The 19,873-nt window shown below is 34.0% G+C and overlaps 1 non-coding gene across 1 annotated transcript; it reads left to right on the top strand.

Moving 5' to 3' along the window:
• Nucleotides 1-231: 231 nt before the first annotated feature.
• Trnas-gga lies at nucleotides 232-302 on the top strand. Its single transcript has one exon. It is a non-coding gene; the product is annotated as a tRNA-Ser (tRNA).
• Nucleotides 303-19,873: the final 19,571 nt, after the last annotated feature.

Genomic DNA, 19,873 nt, shown 5'->3' with positions numbered 1-19,873 from the left:
CACATTCACCCGGAAAGTGAGAGATCCGGGTTCGAGTCCCGGCGGAGCAAGTACTTTTTGCGATTCAATGTTTATTGAAATTAAATAAGGCTATTGCCATTTATACAAATTTAATGTAAATAAAGTCATTTGACAGGTATTTGGTCTTCCGATCATATGTTAGTTTGGTTATTTAAACACATATGTGAAAGAAACAGCCAAATACAAAATAATTGAATCGTAAAATGTGAGGGCTCTGTGGTGTAATGGTAGCACATTCACCCGGAAAGTGAGAGATCCGGGTTCGAGTCCCGGCGGAGCAAGTACTTTTTGCGATTCAATGTTTATTGAAATTAAATAAGGCTATTGCCATTTATACAAATGTAATGTAAATAAAGTCATTTGACAGGTATTTGGTCTTCCGATCATATGTTAGTTTGGTTATTTAAACACATATGTGAAAGAAACAGCCAAATATATATATATATATATATATATATATATATATATATATATATATATATTATATATATATATATATCAGACCTGAGTACATGAAAAAACAGTGTTTTTAACACAACACAGGCTTACCACAATTATATGTCACATACTATAATTATGGAGACATTTGCTTTACTTTTACATTCAACTGAGCTGAGAGTGAACTATTTTCCGGTCCGTTATATGGCAGAAGGGATGGTTGCCAACGCACATTAGACAGACGCACAGTCCGCGTCTGTTTGTACTCACTGTGGATAACTTAGCTTTACTTTTACATGCAGCTGAGCTGAGAGTGAACTATTTTCGGTCCGTTATATGGCAGAAGGGATGGTTGCCAACGCACATTAGACAGACGCACAGTCCGCGTCTGTTTGTGCTCACTGTGATGTCTCAGTATTACTGCAGTCGGTCTGCTACTCATCTTTCTTTGAACTTTGTTTATCTTTCTTATAGATTAAAATTTTAAAGAAGAGTGGGTTTATGTGTCTTGATCAATCACTTATTTCACATGGGTTCTATTTTCAGTTTTACGGATTCAATCCCTAAAATATTTTACATATTCCTGATTTTTAGAATCTACATAAAAAGTATTTTCTAAAATACATTTCAGCGATTTTGATTCAAATAATATATGTAGTTGACTTGGACTAAACGGAATTATTTTCCATATGAACGAAAAACAAAATGAGTGGAATTGAACTTTTCCTTCCTTTTTTTCTTCTCCCTACCCTCGTCATAGGTTCGCACCACGCAAAAACACCAGACTTATTCAGAAAATTTTAATTGGTAAAATAATATTTTTGAGCTACTACAAACAACACATCTCAGAAGTTTAATAATTCATTCTACAATATAGCTAAGAAAAAGTCTTTAAAAGGTATGTTCAATATTAAACACATGTAATCTGTGAGCATCATTGTTTCATTGTTTAAATTTAGTTGTATATTTATCTAGCAATATTTTGAAGAAAAAAATTAAAAAGTAATGTCCTCCTTTAATTGGTTATAAAGTGAAACATTTTAAGAAACTAGAGTGCATATTAATGGCAATGTATACATATAGTTCTTAACAAAGGGACAAATATGGTGGATTGAAAAGCTGAACTTCAGGCACTTGAGACATCCTCCTTTCACGTTTTTGCCAAGAATATACATTTCCTTTATGTTCAAAATAATCTTGTTAGAGAGCTCTCAGTGAATACAGTTATGTATAATGCGGGAAGTACCACAGGAATCAGTCCTGTTTGTGGTATAAGGGAGTTCAACAAATATAGAAAAGACAACGAATAACTCTACGAGCAGATATAAAATTTGTGGCAGATCTAAATCTTACTACCAACAACAAATAGTACAATATTTTGATCTTTGACAACCTTTACATATACCTCCACTGCATGTCGTAATATTTTATCATTAGAAAATGTGAATAAAATATACATTAAGGCAAATTTGACATAAACGATAACTCCTATGAACACATTAACATAGTTTAAGCATGTTAAGATTAAATTGAATTATTACTGTTTTATATTATTTTCACCAATCTTCCTGTACTGAATTTTTATATTGTAGTTCCGTAATTAATTTTTAAAACCATTCAGTGAAGTGGTTTAACAATCTAGATTGCAGCAAAAAGGTGTGTTTATTGTTAGTATTACTATTTTTATGTATGTTGTTGCATTTATTTCATCGTCTAAATTTTAAAAAAATATAGCCTATTTGATTACTAGTAACTAATCGTGGTTTTCCACTCAATTCCGTATTGAATATCAAGTCAAGGCATGGTCACTTGGAAATATTCCAATTACGTGACCCCATTCCAGAATAATTGGACTTTTTTAAAGAGCAATTTTATTGGGATCTGAAGACGGATAGTGAAGAGATTTTATAAGTACAAATGAAACGCAACAACTTATCTCTAATATTTCTATTTCATGATGTTTAGAAACACTGAATATTCTGGGCCATAGTGGATTTACATATTACGTAATAATATAAGTAAGAGCACTTATGATATAATAGGGAATACGTGTTTTATGAAACCCTATGAAAATTGGGATCTGAAGTAGACATGTCTAAAGAATATATTATCTTCGTGTTCATTGTGAAGAGGTTCAGAAATTGCACAAATTTGCCACTGCCTTATTTCGGATTTAGCGCGTGAAGTATTTATTACTGTTTCTTAGGCGATTATATATATATATATATATATCCTCTTCAGTCCCAAGAATTATTTTTTTGAAAATATATGAATTTATGTATATTTTTGGACTTATGGGCATCAAAGTAAATACAATAATTTGTTTTTAATTGTTGTTTTATTTTATTTGTATACTTAAAATATATGTCCACATACGTGGACATTGGGTCTTCAATATTAATAATTAAGTATTATGCTATAATGATGTAAACATTGCTGAAAATTTAAATATTTTCCTAGATTTACATAATTAGTATCTTATTGTTATGGCAGTTATTACTAAACATTACTGAGATTATTTTTTGTGAAAATTTTAAAAAACAATTTCTGTCCTTTAAAACACATAAATATACTTTACACTCACTGCACTGAATGCGAGTCTTTCCTGAGCAACCCGGATTTCGGCAGCGCTGAGCCTCCTTGAGATCCATGGCTTGTGGGAGGTGCATTGCTCCTTGAAACCCTCTTTTCTTGTAAAGGAAGTGACACCCTACCAGGCCCTTCCTGCTTGTCTTTTTCGAGGTGGTTCTTCAACATCATTTTCTGAATCTGATTCATGCTCTGGTACAGTTTTTCTCAATGATAAGCAACTGTGCTATTCTCAATTTAAAAAAGTGAAGGTCCATGATACATGTTTTGGGAACTGCTGCCTTAAAACAATCATCTCGGTAAGTCAAACCAACTATTTACAATTTGCCATGTTCGAAAAAGTGCTCTAAAAAACCGAACAGGCCACTTAACAGTTCTGTGATAAGATCTATAGTAGGCAATCATTCTATTGTGCAGATCTACTCCCCCCATGTTAACATTGTATTCTTTTATGATACTTGGCATTTGCACGTCAATGTAACGTTTTTCTGTTCTTGAATAACGTTTAGCTGTTGTAAGTGGGGGTCTTTCCATGAATAGTTGATGCAAGAGTAATTGTTTTATTGTCCAACCCATTTAAGAAGTAGCACACTCTCATCATCCCTCACCTTTACATCACATGCGCCCCTGCCTTCAGCTGCTAATTCAGCATCTGACTTTAAATTAGTGTTGGGAAACCGTTGTTTCATTATTGTGCCTGTACCTGAGATTCCTTTACATTTAAGAGCCTCTAAAAGGGCCATACCAGTGAAAAATCTATCAAAATACAGATTTACTCCAGGAGGACAGGTTTCGGCTAGCCTTAATACTGCCCGACCACCAGTACCTAGCTTAAGGGGTCCATTTACTTTCTGGAGATAGCCTTGTTGTAGCAGGACCTTGGTAAATCTCAAAATCAAGTATTAATCCTTGTTTGGAAGATAACACATAGTTTTTGAGACCAGTAGGATTGGGTTTTCTAGGTACATACTGGCGAAAATTCTACATGCCCTGTAAAAGGGATCATCTGTTCATCGATGCTGAGTTCAGCTTCTCTGGGAATTTTTAGGGACAGTGTCCCGAAAATGGTTTATTATAGGTCTTACTTTCCACAATTTATCTTGTGCTTTTGTTTCCGCAGAAACATCATTGTTGTTAACAACATGGATTGCTGCTCTAAGTTGGAAATATCTATCTCTAGGCATTGCTTTAGAAATAAGATCTATTCGAAAGTACTATCCCAGTACAGGGCGTATCCTTGGGTAACCTAAGGTACTCATCATCATTGAGATACCAACAAATGCCTTTATTTCAGAACAAAGTTGCTTTCAGTTCCCTTCCATTAGTGATGTGGTAATAAATGTTAGTTTGTTCAGCCACCAATTTTAAAAAAAATCGTCATTAAAATACTCACAAAAGTATCTCAATGGGTTCCAGTTTTCCCTACTAGGACGAGTGTCTTCAGTTGGAACAAACGGTGGAAAATCATTATTCAGTTGTTCACCACTCCATTCCTCAACAGGTCTTTGACACGTGCCCTTACCTCGCATTCCTCTTCTTTCGCCTCTTCCTCTTCTTTCAACCCTGCCTCGCATTGCTCTTCTTTCACCCCTGGCTCGTATTCCTCTTCTTTCACCTCTGCCTTGCATCCCTCTTCCTTCGCCCCTGGCCTCGCATTCCTCTACCTCCATCCCTGCTTTGTAGTCCTCTCACTTCACCCACTAGCCCTCTTCTTGCATGGGTCCAAGTTCATTGTTGTCTAATTCAGGAATGTTATTGCCAGATTCATACATGTCAATGTCTTCATGTATGATATTAACTACATCAGGAACATCATTGTTTGGTTCATTGTCTCTTTCAGGTATGCCAATTTCCTTAGGAATGGTATTGGTCAGCTCAAAAATGTTATTAGGTTCAGGGATGACATTGTCTGGTCCATCGAAGTCACTGTTTGGTTCAGGAGCACCTGGTTCAGGAAATAGGTCTATAATTTCGTCTTCATAATCTTCTGAAAGAACAAATCTGGGTCTTCATCCAAATCATCTATCTCATAATCGCTATTTTCCAAATATTTAAGAGTTCTTCATCGCTAATAATACGTCCTGTTCGTTTTCTGTCTGCCATCCTGAAAATAAACCTTATTATTTAGTATAAATAATTTTTAAAACCTGCTGTGTAGAAGTGGCCAATAATTGAGACCTAAAGTACACATGTGTGGACAAATAAAATTAAGCTTACGTTTTTTGTTGTGACCCAATGTCCACATCTGTGGACAAATACAATTAACCTTAAATTGGCATTAAAACCCAATGTCCACATTACGTGGACAAAATATTTTGCAATTCGCCCAGTTTAATGAAACTTAATTTTAAGACTGTAAAATAAGTTAAATGCATTCTTCAAATACATTAAAAAAGAAAACAACCGTAAATTAGGTTCAAAAGTATGCTATAAAAGTATAAAAAACAAAATATTTACCTGGAAGTCAGGGTAACCTCAAACCAACAAATCAGCAAACTGGCAGCCATCTTTCTCAAACTGAGTTGGATTTTCACAGGTTGACCAACCTTACCATAGACTAAAGAACAAGTTCTCCAGAAGAGAAAAATAATATGTGTGAAGGTATATTTGACTTTTAAACAAACCTTAAAAAACATATTGATTATTTGTCCACATATGTGGACGGTGGGACTAAAGAGGATATATATATATATATATATCGTTAATCATTATAATAAATCTGTATTTTATCTGTTGAGACATAGTAGAATGCAGATTTTAGAATTAAGCATAGCTTAACTCAGAAATATTATGAAAGATACTTATTTCCCTTTTTTATACCAGAGTCTAAGATAACTCTCCCTTATATTACATAATCAATAATATATAAGCAAATAACAACGTAAAACCTAATACAGCTATGAAGGAAAGTTAATTGAATGGGATAGTTAAGTTCCGTTTCACCCTTGCCCAGTGCAGAGTCTGAGATCTAGCCCTGTCACAGTTTTTAATCCTAGAATGTGACTAGCGCGCTTCAGCGTCAGAACTTCGATGCTGCACTGGAAGGAAGGTGATAAACTTATCATTCACGAGGCGTTGCCATGAATTGATATAGTTTTCAGTCAAGTATTTTACACTAGCAATAACTCAAGAATTTTTCCGGCTGGGACACTCTTCCTCCAATGTCATATCTTTACATGCTGATGATAAAACTTTAACATAACAATTTATATAAGTGCACGCAAAGATAAAATCTTCTTACAGTGTATAAACTAACGTAAATCAAGTTTTAATGCATTGTGAAGATAAACGGGAGTCAGTGATGTTTCACACAGAGCAAAATCACACTCAGTGCACGCAGTGTAAACAAATCTCACAGCCAGATATGTATTTCCAAATCAATGCAACTATTGACCATCATTAACGTACAATGTATTCCCAATACCGATAAACCACATTAATTTTCCATTCTCTGAACAATGAACCGCCATTTGTTGCGTGAAAAGGCAGATTTATGTATTATTATTATTTTGATATTGTGTGATGTTATTTCAGCAGATTTGCGGAGTTAAATTTCTATATATATTTATAAATTTCTAAAATGTGTAATTATTTTATACTTGGATAGTTGAATTTATATTGTTGTATATTTATATTATATTTTATACCACTTGTATATTAGGTAAACTTAGCAACCTTCACAGGTAAATTACAAGCTATATTAAGTTCGTGTTGGTGTTGTGTTTAGCTATTTAGGACAATAAGATTAGAAAACCCTTCATTGCACTTAGCCCTAAAAGTACCTTTGCACTGCTTTCCTAGGATAACCAGGACGGGTAAGGTTGGGTCACCTCTTCAGGAGAATTACATCAGGAGGAATAACAGACACTTTCTCAGTCAAGTGACCTTGGGAGAAGGGGGAGGCTACATTTGTTCCAGTGTCTTCCGGAGTGAAAGCAGACAGTGGGAGAACGGGGGAAGCAATACTCCCTCTTGCATAGGTTAGAAAAAAACCTAACATTAATGTATCACACTCCACGCGTCCTCCTCCGAGGGATACTAGGTCAGTCGACCAGTCCTTTTTACGTCAACATCTTGGCTTTTACGGTTAGTTATGTGCCGCTCCCGGACACCTGATTTCCAAATGTAAATAACTAATAGGTTTTTATAAAACCTGTAAAAAATTATTATGGTCATAAGTATTTTTATTCAATTAGAAAGCACTAATCATAAAAAAGTACTTAGTAAATGCTTAATGTAATAAATAAATTAAATAATATGGTAATCATTTAAGAAGAGAATAGATCACAACAGATTCTCTTATATTAAGAACACATTCTTCATGGTTAGGAATTAAGTTAGGAAATAACAAATATCGTAACTTACCGTAAGCAAAATATTATATAAAGATTTATTTATTATTAATAGATGAGTTTATCTTTACAATGCAAACGATTCCAAGAGCCATTTAGAGACTATTTTAACTTTTCTAGAAGAAGTAGTTTCATATCTTTGAGGTTTACTTCATATCTGTACTCAGGAACACTCTTTACAACTTCCATACGGTCTTTTTATGACGACATGGAAACCATTCTTTTAGATAGATAGTAAAATCTCTATACAATTATTGATTCAATTTTAATCCCAAAATACCTTACACAATCGTAGCACCCTTAATATGTAAAATAGTTACTATATGTGGCAGTTAATCAATAACTGCAATACCAGATAAATCCATTCTTACTCTCAGAAAGGGAAAATACAAAATTATATAGGATTTTGTTTAAAAAGGAACGCACAGTGGAAGAGATAAACTAGTATTTTTTACGTGAAAGTTTTATATATATATATATATATATATAAATTAATACCGAGATTTATAAACTAGAAAATTGAGAAATTGAAGAGAAAAGTAATTTTAGAAAATATGTTCAGTCTCACTTTGCTTGGAATTGTTGAATACCGTATGTCATTAGAATTAAACAATGAGGTATTTATATACGTGGAGTAGAATCACTTCGACTGTGCATTAACTCCTTGACGTTATTCACGTTCCTCGGTTATCTCTATTGTACAATCTAGCTTTCGTGTAATTAACATTTCCGACAAAATCTTATGATGTTGTAAATAAAATATGAACTTTCCCATTAATCTACTCCCATATATTTTCCAGAGTTCACGTTAATTCTGAACGTACATGAAATATGGATGGTCACATTAATCAACTGCCAGAGATGCCAAAGCATACTATAGCCTTTAGCACTGATTACGAATACAATAAAAGCTAATGTAAACACTTCTGTTCAAAATATCTTGCAGAAATTATGTATTAATTATTTCGTTGATTAGTCTTCAGTCGTAAAAAATTTCAACTTTTACACAATGCCAAAACGATAGTGAAAACAGTAATATTACATAATGTTCCTCGCAGGTTTATAATAAAGGGTTTTTAGAAAAGAGCTCACCCTAAGATTGGATCAACAGGTCAGATACTTGGTCAAACAGGATCAGGACTGTAAGTGGGATGAGGGCTGGATGTGGTGGATAACGGTGAGAGTGAGGGTTGCAGGGTACATGACTGAAGATGACAGTTTGTCGATATAAGCACGCTCAGCATGTGATAGATGAGACAGTGTGCCGATCAGATTATACTTGTAACGAGAGATATTCTCTATACATTTGAAAAAAAATGATATACTATTACACTATGTTTGTACAAAAAAATTAATTTTGAACTTAATTACGTCATTAATTATAAAAGTCTATGAAATAAATCCTCCGTGAAATATATTCCTGTAAAAAATACAGTAGAAAGAAAATTTATATGATGAGGACTAGGTCAGTTGTACTTAAACGGTCAACTTAGAAGGAAACTCTTTATAATAATTATCTTTTGGTCTGGAGTTCAATAAGTGAATTATTTATTTACGTGGAATACTTAGCATTTCATACACTTCCTAAGTACAGAAACTACTTTTGAATCATATTTTTTATAAAGTCACACATATTCTATCACCATTGATATTGCTATATGTGTATCTTTGTTGTTTTCAAATGTCGAATATCTGTTTCACTTATTTAACACTTCCATTCATTTCACCATCACACACTCTTGCAACTTCTCACCTCTTACTATACCCTAGACTTCTCATTAAAGACTTCTTCTCCAAATTATATTTTTCCGGCCATCGGCTCAATTCTTATTATCCTCCAAATTCATCTTCTCACATTCACACTCTCTGAAGTCCTCTCCGATTTATCATTGATCATTGAAAACTTCACTTCACTCAAAACTATAAGTTGATTATCTCTTGTATTCATACATTCTTTCTATTATATTCTAATAGTTCTGTATATGCAAAGTTTCATATTAAAGTTTATGCCGTATTTTTGTAAGTTCTTAAGTCCTCATCTTTTCTCCTCCTGCATTTGTATACATAGTTCTAATCCAAAATTTACACTTTTTTGGTGCAATTTCAACATCTCTTCCATCTACCATAATTATAAACATCTTTCCTTCCCTTTAATGCATATTTTAAACTCTCCAAGGCACTTCAATCCTTTTGACCATGATTCTTTCCACAACCCGAGTAAACCCTTCTTGGCACGGTATAAACCTTTTTACCGTTACTGATACATAAAACAGCGTGTAATGTCGACACAATATTTGATTATAAAACATATCCACACATCATACATTGTCTCAAAAATTTTCATCATTTCTCTTTGTATCCTGTCATTGCTTTGTCTTGGGATTACCCTCCGAGGTTCCACCACAGTCCCTTACAACAGATCAAAGATAACCGTAATGACACATCAATGACACACCGGCTATATCCGGCTTACGTCCGCCTTCATTACTGTCGAACACTGTGTCATGTGGGATGACGCATCCTAATGCGAACACATAATTTCGATCAGGATTAAAATGGTAATTCTGTATCACGAGAGTGGCAACCCGAAACAGATACAGTAATTTTCTAATACTCAATAGTATAGATTTTTTTTACAGATAAAACCTATTTTCAAATAAATAAAAGGATTTCAATACGAATATTCAATAATGTGATAACTTCATACTTATCACCAATCAAGAAGAGTCACATTTTATAGGAAAGGAAATATTGAAATAATAGTTTTTAGTATGCTAGGGATACAAGTATCCGTAATGTGGTTGTCCGACATAAATTATAGGAATTTATTTATTGTTCGTAATCCAATAGATATTGGTTTAAATCCTTTGTAAAACAGAAATTAAGTAACAAAAACTGTTAATGAATTGTTTTATTTATAATTTATTAGAGTGTAATAATAATTCGATCTGACTTTAAATGTCTTTAAAGACTGAGCAAGTCATAAAGCGCCTAGGTATAGGACAGAATATGTTATGCGGCGTGGCTGTGTTTCGTGCTCGCGCTGAAATATTGTTACGTTTTAACAAAGTAAATGTTCTTCGTTTAAAGGTTGTTAATGGCGATGGAAAATGTGAAAGGACAATATGCTTTCAGACAGTTGCCATCGCTATATGTTACAAAATGTATAACACAACTTTCGAGCATTGAAATCTATCCTCTTCGTCAACTAATTATATCATCACCTGACGAAGATGATGAATTTCAAACCTCTCTTTAACGAAGGAAAATGTCCGAAACCCTTATTATCCGTTCAATCGAATTGTGTGTTGATTTGTTATCATTTCTAGATAGCATAGATCTAAAGCTGTTCATAGTATTCATTATTTGGCTTGCTTTCCATTAGGAACTGGTTACAGCCTAGGGGTGTAGTTAGCACACAGTCCTCTCTGTAGGCGCTGTATACCGCTGCTCAGTTATTATGCGTAGATACCAATGCCACCAAGATGCTACATTTTAATGGCGATTGATCCACCTTGACCAAAATTTAGATTATCCTACATAGGCATGGCTCAATCCAATTTACGAATACTGCTTTGTACTGTACCTTCAAGAATCAGATCTTATTTAATCTTTAAGGAACTCACTAAAACTAACTGCTATATGAAGTACAGTATCTGATATTTTGCTAGATGATGTACAAATCCATATATATTTATATTTAATAAGTTTAAACTTAGATATACAGCCCATGAAATCTTTGAAAGAAATAGAATACCACTAGGAAGTTGCATAGAATTGGATAGTGTTCTGGGTACGCCTACACTGTTGACCATTTTCATGGTGAATTTCCTGTAGACGTTGTCAATGATGGTAGGTTACAACTGATTGCACCATAAAACACTATACTAATACTGAATTTGCCAGTTTCTTTATTTGATACCTGCAAGGATGCTCTGCCACCACTGGGCACAGTAAAAACCGATGTGCCACTTCAATCTGGGCAACCTTATGGATGTCCAGTAGCGGCACATCACTAACCGCAAATGTTGAGATTCTGGGGTTCATGGGCAATTCGATAAGTTTAGTCTACTGTGGAAGATGACTGTTGGAGTTGGTGGGGTTTGTTCCCTTACCTCAAAGGTTCTTGTTAACCTCAACAAGGGTGTGCCACCCCCTGCCTACTTTGACTGGAGAGGCTGGTTCAGAGCTGGCCTTCCCTTCTTCCGGGATGACTTTGAGGTGTAGTGCCCTAATTCTTCCTCATGGATCTCGATAGGAGGCGGCACCTACTCCCTAACCTGACCCATCCTGAATATCCTGTCACTCCGGAAGCAGCGCAAAGGTTCTTACAGGGTTAAGTGCAATTTATAAGCTTATTTTTCTAAGAGAGAGAAAAAAAGGATGCTCTATTAAGTTATAGTTTTTGTATATTGCATATTAGCAAATATCTTAGCCTCACATAGCACTAGTTTATAATCTTTTTAATGGTACGGTAACAGTTTCTATCAATCTGACCCTGATGATTTTAAAGTGGTTCCAGACACGGTGAATTCTCCAGTTACCACGTCAGGAATACGGAGATGCCATAGAATAATAAGTTGCGTGTAACATTTCTGACATAATACTTCGAGAAAATGCATCTAATGGTGCAGATCAAATATATAATATTTTTCATTTTGGGGTTTGCTCCAATAAAAATTAGTGTTTATAAGGTGAATAAGATTATTTTATTTAGTTGAACATAAATTTAAGAAACAATCACAAGCTCGGTTGATAAAGTGACTTGAAGCAGTGCAGTATATTGTTGAGAGCTAAGCTCATTTACCGAGAACATTAAAAGAGCTAAACCACTCCTGGAAGTGAGTGAGCGGACGTAGTCATGGCAACCAACAGCAGCTGGTCCATTGTTATGTTGTGCATCCATTGTGCCAGTATTTGCATATCATCGTGCTAACGTCATTGTGCATGCAGAACCAGTCGGAATGTGGGTTGTTGGAATTGCTTAGCATTATTCACTAAGTGCTTGTCTCTTTCTGTTTCTTACAGCATATATAGCTCTAATTCTGTATATTTGCAATATAATTAATTTATCCATGTTTGCAGAAACATTTATTGATATAAATCGTGAAAATACGTTTACTACCTACACAATAGTTTGAGAGCAGAGAGCTTATTTATATTCTATAGTCATATATCTAAATATACAACATACTTCATATTATAATCGACATAGGAATTTGCCATAAATAACTCATTTATTAAGCGTGTTAAATTTTGTGGAACTTCATCGAAGGACCTATAAATATCAAATGAAGGGCTCAGGGGAAGAAGGGGGCAAGTCAATTTTTTTTTTTTTAGTTTGCTATACCAGCGGATAGGTCAGATAAGTAGCTACCTCGTGTTAAAATTATACAGGAGAAGAAAGAGGCTAGTTAGTTTAAAATCGTATTTAAAAAATAATCCATACAGGTTATAAAGGAGGTAAGTCTGAGCGCTTCAGGCTAAGAAGGGGGCAAGCCAGCTGGCGAAGTAAACAGGAAATCGTCTGCAGGCTTTTCGTATCTGTAATATTGATTGTTCTCCAGTATTGATTCGTCAGTGTAGTAGTTGATTTTGAGGTTATGTTTTAATGTTCTGCTGTTGTAATAGTGTTCTTTGCAGTTTTAAAATCTTTTGTGGTGAATAATGGAGAGTGAAAGTTAGTAATGAAGAGCATAGTGCAGTGAATGAAGTGAAAAAATTACGAAGAAGAGAAAACAATTTGGACGTTTAAGTGATGCGAATAAGAAGTTGAACCTTCAGAGCCATACTCCAGGGCCTGATTGCCAATGTAAACATCTCAAATGCTTTGAAAATGTCCCACAACATTGCCGGAAAAGTATTTTGTTGAATTTTAATTTAATGAATTCTGTTTGACGAACAAAATACTTATCTTTGTGGGCTTATTTCTGTGCAACAAATACAAAACAGGCGCCCTCGTTTAGCTGAAGATGAAGCTAATTTTCGTGATGCAACCTATTCTTACAGAGTCAGATTTTTGTGTGATGAAACAGTAAAGGAAGTACAGGTTTTGCCAGCAAGCAATTTCGTTCAATTCACGGAATTGGAAAGAAAAAACTACAAATCCTCCAAAGAGGTCTTAAAAAAGAAGGTAAAGGCACCCGAGACGGTCGAGGTAAGCACAATGTAAGGCCTAATAAACTTTCAGAAGAAGCCAAAACAGCTATAGTAGAACATATAGGGTCTTTCAAGGGCAGAAAAGGCCACTACAACCTGTCACAGTCCAACAAAATATATTTACCAGAAGAATTAAACATAAAAAAAATGTTTGATATGTTTCTGTATTAAGCATGAAAATATAAAAGTGTCCTATGAAACATACCGTACAATTTTCTCCACAGAATTTAATATATCATTTGGCTATCCCCGCATGGACACTTGTGGCACATGCGATGAGTACATTGCAAAATCAAAAATCTTAGAAGCAGAAAAAATTACATTTAAATGTAAATACAGACACCGATCAAATAGAGCAAAAGGATCACGAGCTAAAAACGCTTGCGTATTGAGAACACAGTTCATAAGAAAAAAGCTGAAAGGTTCTATGAACGAAAAGGATTGCAAAGCTCATTAGCAGAAAAAATGAAGACCTTGAGGCAATTTTGCTTTGATTTCCAGAAAAATCTGCCAGTCCCCAACTTGTCGACAAATGATGTGTACTATAGGACGCCAGCTGTCAGTTTATACCTTTAACATTCACTTTTTATCCACTGGAACCAGCGTTTTTTATACGTATCCACAGACTGTTGGTAGCAAAGGCAGTGACGAGGTTTGCTCCATGATTCACGATTTTTGTATATAACTTTCTAGATCCCAATGTTAGACGACTGCGCATTTTTTGCGATTCATGTGGAGGGCAAAACAAGAACTGGAATGTTTTTAGATTCCTTCACCAACTGGTACATGAGCAACACAGATTTGATAAAATCATTGTTTGTTTCCCCATAAGAGGTCACTCCTACATGGAGACAGATAAGAATATGGGAGTTATTAAGCAAAAGACTAGAGTCGAGCTACCAAGCCAATGGGCAGATGTGTTCAGGCAAGCCAAGGTTAAACCTCGACCCTTTGACGTTGTAGAAGTAAAGCAATCAATGTTTCGGAACTGGTCTGGACTTCTCAATAGCATGTATGTTAACAAGTGCCCCTTCAAATCCAGGCCAATAAGAGAACTTAAGATAACTGGGAACTCATCCTCGTTTCATCTTTCATCGAAGCTCCTACAGTGGGCATTTTGATTCTGCAGTGGTTTGTAACCGACAAGTGAAAAAACGAAGGAACTTGGCAGACAACGAAGAATTCATTCTTCCAGATTATCTATATGAAGGTAGGTCTTATAACGTTATTAATTTAAGAAGCTTAGTATTAGAATAAGTGTTTGAGTGAAGGCTCTAATGTTATCGTGCTTTAATCAACAAAACGACAATAATAATCTATTTAACACAGTATTATTTTTATTTTTTTATGAACTGTATTTTTCTATGTTCTTGTAATAAGAAATTATAAAGAGTAGGATATGGAGAGGGAGGGATAATTTAGAAAAACATTCTGAAACCACTCATTTGATTTTTTCAATGTAAATGGTTAGTGTTAAATTAAAATTGTATAAAAATAAAAATAATGTAATTAATTGTATTCATTTATATAAATTGAATTGTAATTAATTTACATCTCTACATTACAGTTTTTGTTACATTTATAGATTTGATACCGATACCCAAGGCAAAGTATGAAGATGTGAAGCACTTGTCCAGGTTCTGCGAAAAGAGAAGCTAGAGAGTACTTAGAAAACTTGCCATACAAGTAGAGAAGCTGAGAAAGTTGCAGAATGTCATGAATATTTAGTTTGTAATAGTTTTTTAACAATTTAAAACAGGTGTTAACAAAAAATCACTTTGTGTAGTAGATGACTTAACTCTTTTTTTCCCTGGACATCCATTTTATTTTCTATGACTTACCCCCCTTTATAACGTGTAAATATGGAGTTTATAAACAATTTATGTTATTTTTAAAAAAATCAAGGAAGGTAAGACAATCTAACCTATAAAATTTTGTAGATTTAAGATAAAACTGTATAAAGAATCTAAAAAAATTAAGAAAACTCAAATTTTATATAGAGATTTCGATCTTAAAACTTAAAAATCAGTTTCCTGTAAAATCTACAAAAACTGACTTGCCCCCTTCTTCCCCTGAGCCCTTCAAATAATATATTTTATTACAAGCCATATTTTTTAGCTTAACACTCTTAAAACTTACCTTCATGTACGTACATAAAAGGTAAGTCAGCTTCCGATAAAGACGTAATATTTGTTAGCAAAAGATGATATGATATAATATGATAAAATTGATACAATATCATTATTTCGCTAGTTGGCGCTTATGTAACAACTTCAGTTATCCGCGGTTTTACGCGCGATTTTTGATTGAGTAGCAAGGTACGTTATAGGCATATACTTTGTAAAATCGCTCAATAAACACTTCTAAGAATAGGTAATGGTAACTTGAGTAGTTATATATTTGATTTACCATTTTATCTTAAAGCCACCATTTAAATAAAAACTGAGTTATTTTAGGCCAGTGTGATGATGTGAAATGATGTCTATGAGTTTTTATGTGAAATATAAAAAAAATCCTATCTATTTCTCTCTCTCCCTCTCTCCATCTCACTCTCGCTCACTATCCCCCCTTCCACTCCCTCTCACTCTCTCACTCCCTCCCTCTCACTCTCTCTCTCTCTCTCTCTCTCTCTCTCTCTCTCTCTCTCTCTCTCTCTCTCTTCCCTGAAAACCTATTAGTATACATTTTGAAAGATCTTTTTTTCATTATACCCGGAATTATAGGTAATTGGCGCATGATTTAGGAAAATCCAGGCCCAAAGGAATATGGTTGAAGATGAAAATTAATTTATACCATATGAATATGAAAGATGGTCATTATTTCGAAAAGATTCTTAAGAAGAACTCTATTATATACGTATTTCATAACAATTTTACTTCTTGAAAATGTATCTTATTGTAAATATCTAAGCAATTTTGTTCTTACTCGAACTTAAGCCTAGTAATAATATTACCAATATTTTAAACCTTTAATTCCTATAATTTCTTGTGGAATGATCTCAGATATCTAATTCTACTTGCTTCAATTAAGTTTACTTAAATGGCTATGCTTGATAACTAAAAAATCTATCCTACCCAATACTGTAGTGATTTCTACATGTTAAATAAACAAATCATACGTTTTATTCAAAATAATGTGAGTCTTGTTTTAGAAAAAGAGTATCTCCACTAGTGACGTAACAGTTTGGGGTCAGATCGAGTGAGTTCTCACGCCAAATCGACCATATCCCACCCCTCCACTGACCGACATCCTGTTGCGCTTCGCTGAAGCCCAGGGGAACATAACTTTCTTCTCCAGTGCTTTTATCCAAATGACTAAACGCATTCCTAGAATATGATCGATAATGATGGAGTTTTATGGAGAAATCTCTTTTCAATACTTTTCATAAAATTTAAGTAGGGTTGCACGTGATTCAACAGATATAAGAGGGATGATTACTTGTTTAAAAACATATTATTTATGGCATATTTTTAGTAATATGCATTTATAAAACTGAATGGCATAGATATCTTTGCAGTAATATTAGTTTAGAAAATTTTTATAATATGTGATAAAATTGTATAACATTTAATGTGACGTAACTTACCACATGCAAGAATATTGGCTGAGCGTTCGCGAAGTGTATCATGAGAGGGTCCGGAAAATTATATTTCTGTATGTCTGTGCCCACACTATATATCGAGAACAAAATGTCTATATGTTTTACAGTTTTCATTAAGCTTGATTTATATATATTTAGATATATATACATATGGTGCATGACACGGCGAGAATTGTTAAACGTTAAAGAAAACTTTTTCATTAGTCTTGTGGCTAACAATGAATAAATAAATTTGTAAACAGACTGAGAACAACCAAGTGGGATTTTAACATATGATATGGTAACACATGTAGCCTAATGAAATAAATTGTAAACTTTAAATTTTGTATACTTCACAATGAAACTTAATTTGATACAACAAAACCTATCAACCATTACATAATTGTACTGTTAAATCATGTGTTAGTTTAGTGAAGTATTATTACTTTTGTCTCTAGAACACTCTGTCATTATACAGGTAATTTGAAAATTAGACTAACTATGTTTTAATGCGTTTTCGAGTTCAAAAATATCGTAAACAACTATTCCGAAAATTTAACCCTTACCCGTTAACCAAGCTATCAACAGAGACAGTGTTAAGGGATTCATTTATTTAATAATTAATAATTTCTCGAAATTAAAGTATCCTTGTATCCAATGATAATTGCAAGTGAGTGCAATCCAGACGGTCACCAGAGGTTTGCTTATTTACATTTAATAATTAACCTCCTACATATGTTACTGTGAGCCCGTCCTAATCCCGGTTGACGTTTGGTACCGTCAATATCATTAGTATATTGGTTGATGCTGTACGTTCGAGGATTTGTCCTGTCCTTTAATGTTTTTGTTTCCAACTTTCATGATTGTGCTTCTGGAACGTTAAAAAGTATGAAAAATAAGAATTTTTATTAAAAAAATACTGTTTCATTTTCTGATATAATTGTTACTGATATAAGGCCCTAGCTGCTTTTAAATAAGAAATTTCTATTTTATTATAACTGGGAAAATAATACTTAATTATTATTTATGCGTGTCAATAATCAGTTTTCGAATTTTAATAATTTTATTAATGAAATTTCTAAATTTATAAAATGCATGTTTTCCTTGCCTACTATGGGTCCAGAGGTATTGCTGTCTCCAAAATATGGGTGGACAATCTGACCGGTGTAGGTACATCCTACACATCCTAGGTACACCCTAGGTAGATCCTTCCCACTACGATAGACCCATTTTAAGAATTCCCAGACAAGAATCATAGCCCTTGCAGTCTAATTGCCCAACGACAATGATTTTTCCTCGGAGTTTTTTTTGTGTCGAAGCTACTTTCTACAAGTTTTAAAGGTTGTTTTAAATTATAAAATTCATTTCTAAGATAGCAATATTGTACATTTAATTGGAAGTAAAATGTTTGTTCATTTATTCATAAGAGATTCTTGAAATTCGCAGAATTTTGCAGCGAGATACTAGAACCTTTCCTATCAAGTACAAATGCCGAAATCACGGAAAGTAAGAACTTCCAAAACGTATTAGTTATTACAGCTCTGGATTCCTTACGGGATCAAAATTGTTTAGAGATTGATAGGAGTTTGGAAATGAGGATTTTCGTAATGAACTTCATTGCCTGTTGGATGCCTGTGGATGTCTAAAAGCATGGTTAAGGATGACCACTGGTGTCTGTAGTAGGCCACTTGATTATGGACAGTGAGGTGGGATGGGAGAACGCTTATGTTTATCCACATCCGTTACTAAAAGGAATTTGAGGATGATCTTATCATCCGGATAAATGCTGTATATAATTGTATGGTAAGCTGTGGAAGATATCATCGAATGAAGCGTCACGGATGTAATTATTTTACTGATATTGATAGAAACTAGTTACGTATATTGACTTATTTCTTTACTGCCTGAATAGTGAATAATTTATTACATATCATATAGAACAATGGACTCTCGAAGATGCAGATTTCGCTAAATATGCGTTTTGTTTGTTTTTTATTCAGTTGGGAAGCTAAAGAAGGTTCATTATATTGAAAGACCAGTGGTCACACAATGCGATTGGTAACGTCACAAATGTTACCATGGTAACTGAGCTTCCAGCACTACAGACCGCTGATTGTGTCATTACCAAGCCATCAGCCTTGTCGTGCCGACAGCAATGCGTTGTTTCAGGTTAGAAAAAATATAGAATTTTTTGGAATGATTATTCCAAAATTTCCTAAACTTTTTGATCTAAACAATTGTTTGCATATCTAAAAGTTTTTCAGATATAAGTTACACGAGAATTCCATATGAATAGTTCAGTCACCAAGAACTAGCGAAAGAAAAGTTTAAACACGTTTAAACTTGTCACAAGAACTTAGTCTATAAATACCTCGCCCACTATAGACAATTATAGTACATCTATTTATTTAAATTTGGCACATATCACAACCTTTTATAATCATAACTCTGTGATTTATTTAGAAAGATATAATAACTAAGTCTTCTGGAATTCCTACACTAGGCCTAATTCTCAATTTAATTCGAATATAGTTTGTTTTTATACTTGAATGGTTTTCGAGGTTGTAAAACTGTAAGACTAAGAATGCTCAGTTTTTGCCACAGCTGTCTCTGATAAGACACTGATGATAGCCGCAGCATGACGACATGGCTGATGGTTCTGTGATAACACAATCAGCAGGCTGTAGTGCTGGAGGCTCAGTTGCCATGACAACTCCTTGACGTCATCAAATCT

The sequence above is a fragment of the Homalodisca vitripennis genome, chromosome 4 (assembly GCF_021130785.1).
Source record: "Homalodisca vitripennis isolate AUS2020 chromosome 4, UT_GWSS_2.1, whole genome shotgun sequence".
NCBI classification, from domain to species: Eukaryota; Metazoa; Arthropoda; class Insecta; order Hemiptera; family Cicadellidae; genus Homalodisca; species Homalodisca vitripennis.
Note: the sequence above shows the minus strand (reverse complement) of the source record. Positions and strands in the feature narration are given on the sequence as shown.